General features: G+C 37.3%; 1 long non-coding RNA gene across 1 annotated transcript; it reads left to right on the top strand.

Moving 5' to 3' along the window:
• The first annotated feature begins 665 nt into the window (after positions 1-665).
• LOC127858058 (uncharacterized) lies at positions 666-2683 on the top strand. Its single transcript, XR_008038740.1, has 2 exons — positions 666-1874; positions 2020-2683. It is a non-coding gene; the product is annotated as an uncharacterized LOC127858058 (long non-coding RNA).
• Positions 2684-5575: the final 2892 nt, after the last annotated feature.

Below are 5575 nucleotides of genomic sequence, written 5' to 3'. Positions count from 1 at the left end.
CTCTGTTCAGGTTTTATGCTGTTTATTGCTCATCAATATTGAAGGGTTGGAAATGAAGCCTTTAAACTTGACTTTACTAAGAAAGGTCTCAAATAAAATGTAACTTTCAAAGGGACTACAAATGCGTCAAAATACGTATGTTGGTTAAGGGTTAATTATCACAGTTAATTATTACAAGATAAGTGTCTCCAATAATAAGTTTTGGATTGATGAGTGTGTCAGTTAAGCAATTGTTTACAGGTTTAGGATGAATGATACTTAACTCTTTCAGTGCGGGAACCGAATTTTGAAGGCCTTTGCAAACAGTTTGGATCCAAACTGTTTGCTATTCTGATAGTATTCTTTGAAAAAAATCGAAGAAAATGCTAATTTTAGAAATTCAGCAGACGACATTTTAGCAGACGACAAATTTCCCAGCATGCAAAGGGTTAAAGATTTGCCCGCCCTTTAGAAGCAAGTTAATCTAACATGCTTGAGATAAGAGATGGATAATTTAACCCTTTGCATGCTAGGAAATTTGTCTTCTGTTAAAATGTTGTCTGCTGAATTTGTTAAATTAGCATTTTCTTCGATTTTTTTTCTAAGAATACTATCAGAATAGCAAACAGTTTGGATCCTGATGAGATGCCACGTTCTGTGGCGTCTCATCTGGATCCAAACTGTTAGCAAGGGCCTTTAAAATTCGGTTCCAGCAATGAAAGAGTTAATGACAAACTGTAAACATCTGGGATGGTATAATGAATCATAACTTGTACGTAAGCAGTCCATAATTTTTTCAATTCGCTTCACAGGCACTTGCCCTGAAGTTGGCATTGTTTTATGTTTGACAGATTGTTGCACATCTTATTCCCTGTAAAATAAAATTTAAAAAACATCCACCATTTGAGACGATTTTTTTCATAATCTTGTCATGGCGTAAAAGTTGTGTAGGTCATGTATGACAGCTGTCATAAAATGTACAAGTTACAATAAAGAGAGGACATGGTGCTTTTAATGATATTTTCATTGTGCAGAATTTGCCGCCCTGTTTCTGGATAAATTGTTGTTTCAGTGTCACTGCATTTTGCGTTTTTTTGCTTAAACTTGACATAATGAAAACAACATGTCCTTTAGCAGGCATTTTCAAGTAAATTGCTTACATATGTTAAAATGTCTTTTTTTGTTATCTGTGAATGCCGGTTGTCATTTTAATACTTTTGAAAATTAGCTTGGTTAAATTTTGATAAAATTCGGTATAAATGGTCAAAGTATGAATGGTATAGTATTGGTTAAAGCAAGTAAGGGAAATTGATAAAACGAAGTTCAAATTGAGTATGATGACATCTTAATTAAACCAATAGTAGGATAATTACATGTCTTAAATTTGTATGCCCCCCTTCGAAGAAGAGGGGGTATATTGCTTTGCTCATGTCGGTCTGTCAGTCGGTCTGTCGGTCGGTCGGTCGGATCTGTCCGTCCACCAGGTGGTTGTCAGACGATAACTCAAGAACGCTTGGGCCTAGGATCATGAAACTTCATAGGTACATTGATCATGACTTGCAGATGACCCCTATTGATTTTGAGGTCACTAGGTCAAAGGTCAAGGTCACGGTGACCCGAAATAGTAAAATGGTTTCTGGATGATAACTCAAGAACGCATACGCCTAGGATCATGAAACTTCATGGGAAGATTGATCATGACTCGCAGATGACTCCTATTGATTTTGAGGTCACTAGGTCAAAGGTCAAGGTCACGGTGACCCGAAATAGTAAAATGGTTTCCGGATGATAACTCAAGAACGCATACGCCTAGGATCATGAAACTTCATGGGTAGATTGATCATGACTCGCAGATGACCCCTATTGATTTTGAGGTCACTAGGTCAAAGGTCAAGGTCACGGTGACCCGAAATAGTAAAATGGTTTCCGGATGATAAATCAAGAACACATAAGCCTAGGATCATGAAACTTCATGGGTAGATTGATCATGACTCGCAGATGACCCCTATTGATGTTGAGGTCACTAGGTCAAAGGTCAAGGTCACGGTGACCCGAAATAGTAAAATGGTTTTCGGATGATAACTCAAGAACGCATACGCCTAGGATCATGAAACTTCATAGGTAGATTGATCATGACTTGCAGATGACCCCTATTGATTTTGAGGTCACAAGGTCAAAGGTCAAGGTCACGGTGACCCGAAATAGTAAAATGATTTTCGGATGATAACTCAAGTAGGCTTTTGCCTAGGATCATGACACTTCATAGGTACATTGATCGTGACTCGCAGATGACCCCTATTGATTTTCAGGTCACTAGGTCAAAGGTCAAGGTCACAGTGACAAAAATCGTATTCACACAATGGCTGCCACTACAACGGACAGCCCATATGGGGGGCATGCATGTTTTACAAACAGCCCTTGTTTATAAACAATTACATTTCATCGCTCACACTTTCAAAATGCAATCATACACAAAAGTTAAAAACACATGATTGTTTCTTAAATATTAAATAGTTTTTTTTACATGTTTCTCTTAATTGAATTCGTCTGTGCTTGGTTAAAATTTCAAATAATTCACACTCTTATTCTTTTAATAAATGCTCATATTAACATATTTGTGACATGCCTAGTTTAATATTCAATCACATGTGATATTTCGTCAAAGGCTTATGTGCATATCTATGTAATAAAATTTAGAGATTTATCATGTCTTGCTGTAAACGTGATTTTTTTCTCATCTCGACCTGTTGTAACAAAGGTCTTAAACGAAATACTTGTTGACATTCCTTACATTTATTAAAACTCCTTAGGTGTCTGGCTACTTCATTTATATCCTTTTACTTTTAAATGCCACAACAAGCAAAGATTGCTTAAATGATAAATATTGTTTATACCATTTGTTACTATAAATAGTAACACATTTTACGTCGTAAAATCGGACATTATGCCGCTTTTTTTCTACGTCGTTATATCGGTTATGAAAATAATGGATAATCGGCATCCTTAACCTCGACGGTTGTGCCATTAACATATAAGACCGCAAAACAAAGTGAGGTTATTTCACGATAACGGTGAGCGTTGACACGTATGCAACTCATCCGAAGAACTTGCACACATATAACTTAATAAAGCCCATATGTATTTTAAATAAATATGCGAGAATCTTTGAGTTCACCTGAGCACATGCTGATAATGGGGAGTTTTTAGGATACCTTGTTTTCCGTCAGTCAGTGCGTTAAAGTTTGCTTCTAACAAAGTCTCTTGAACCGCTGGACGGATTTCAATAAAACTTCACAGGACTAAACCTGGGGTGATCGTTCGTCAAAGTTATAAAAATTGATCCGGTCAATTGCATATGAATTCCACCATAGCTAAAATGCACTTATAAAATGAAAACTTGTGAAACAGCATGGATCAGAGCTTTAACATTTATCGTGTAACCGTCTAGTGGACCTGTACTGAATTTGTGTAAGTCATGCCTCTAGGGTAAAAATGGCACCACCCCAAGAGTCACATTATGTATTTAGAATAGAATAGCAAAATGATTGATCATTTTTATCGAAAACTATACGGCACAAAAATGTAATATTTTGCATGTTGCATCGTAGGGCCATCCTGTACCAAGAAAGTTTGTTATGTGTACATTGAAAGTTTAAAAACCTAAATCTCTTAAACCGTAATTCACACAAGTTTGGTATTTGGCATGTAAAATTATGGCGGACTTCCACTAAGTTTGTTAAAATGATGAACTTATGATAAATTGTGCACGCAATGGGAGTCACTTAGTCACTGAGTGGTTTGCCTGTAAAGTCGTGTGGTAGTCCAATGTTTATCCAAATAATGCATGGGTCAAAACTGGGCCCTAGTTTTTACTATTATGTAAAGCTCTGTAAAAGCAGCACAATAACATTTGGCTTCCTTAGCACGAAATATGTTAAGTTAATATCGCCTGTTAACAAACGAAACCGTTTCACATTTATTATAGTCGACTGTACAGTCTCAAATCTATCTTTGGCTACTTTGTGTGTGCATCTTCGGCTTCTTTGTGTTTGCATCTTCGGCTACTTTGTGTGTGCATCTTCGGCTACTTTTATTGTGCATCTTCGGCTACTTTGTGTGAGCATCTTCGGCTACTTTGTGTGTGCATCTTCGGCTACTTAGTGTGTGCATCTTCGGCTACTTTGTGTGTGCATCTTCGGCTACTTTGTGTGTGAATCTTCGGCTACTTTGTGTGCGCATCTTCGGCTACTTTGTGTGCGCATCTTCGGCTACTTTGTGTGTGCATCTTCGGCTACTTTGTGTGTGCATCTTCGGCTACTTTGTGTGTGCATCTTCGGCTACTTTGTGTGTGCATCTTCGGCTACTTTGTGTGTGCATCTTCGGCTACTTTGTGTGTGCATCTTCGGCTACTTTGTGTGTGCAACTTCGGCTAATTTGTGTGTGCATCTTCGGCTACTGTGTGTGTGCATGTGCGCGCGCGCGTGTGTTTGAGTTTTAATTTTTATGTGGTCCTTTCGCGCCTAAGGCTTCATTATGTGAGGACCTGGAGTGTGTCCAAACACCCTACCTAATTTGCTTACGAGACTCATGAAAGTTGGGAAGAATGTTTGTATTAAAGCTGCAACTTCCATCTGTTAAGTCGTAACTGAAAGCTTTTCAATTAAGGTGTGTTTCTCTTTTAGGGTGGGGGGAGCCGGTGTACCCGAAGGAAACCCGACATGCCCGTTATGGTGACACCAAACCATACGCACATGCTGCCGGGAACGGGGATCGAACACGCGAGCGTACTAACTACTGCTTTCCGGACAACCGGTTGCTTATTTATGTGTCCTTTGAATTTTTAATATGTTAATGTGGGTAAGACGCCCGATTAAGTTTATGATTTGAGAATAAGTAGCAAATGCAGTTAAGTGTAATCCATAAACGTCCGTTTTGTCATCGGTGTTCTCATGACAGTCTAGCAAATACGTAATTAACACCGTTAAGTGCTGCATAATTGTAAATTCCATCTATTTTTGAATGACTGCGAAAAACTGCATCTTAGCCGGATATAACACGCTAATAATCAAAACATCTTGTAATTCACATGTAATAATGCAAATAATATTTATACACACGCATTCAAAGCATAATACAAGCATTCATTGCAGTCAAAGGATTATACAATGTGTTTATAACAACTCAAGCTGAAACAAATTTATATTAAATAAACAAAAAATTGCATAAATGCAAAGCACTATATTAAAGGAACAAAGACAAAAAGCAAATTTATAAGCAATAGAAACCCATTGACTTTCTTAAGCTCATAATTAATTTTTGTATCATACCATAAAAAACCACTTAAATTTGGGAGGGTTGGGCTGGGAAAATTGACATGTGACTGAGAAAAACCTGAGAAAAACTTGAAACAGAAGAACCTTGCATCTTAAATGAAACATGTTACTTTGAGATTAAAATTAGCCGATTTAACACATAAATACTGACTATCTCAGCGACAAAAGTGTTGTAGATACAACTAGGACGATTTGTTTTTTATTAGTTTACGAATTTGTTAACCAAACGTTAGAATCTAAATGTTTCTGTGCTACAAAGTTCT

The sequence above is a fragment of the Dreissena polymorpha genome, chromosome 14 (assembly GCF_020536995.1).
Source record: "Dreissena polymorpha isolate Duluth1 chromosome 14, UMN_Dpol_1.0, whole genome shotgun sequence".
Taxonomy (NCBI): Eukaryota; Metazoa; Mollusca; class Bivalvia; order Myida; family Dreissenidae; genus Dreissena; species Dreissena polymorpha.
This window is presented reverse-complemented; position numbering and strand designations above follow the sequence as displayed.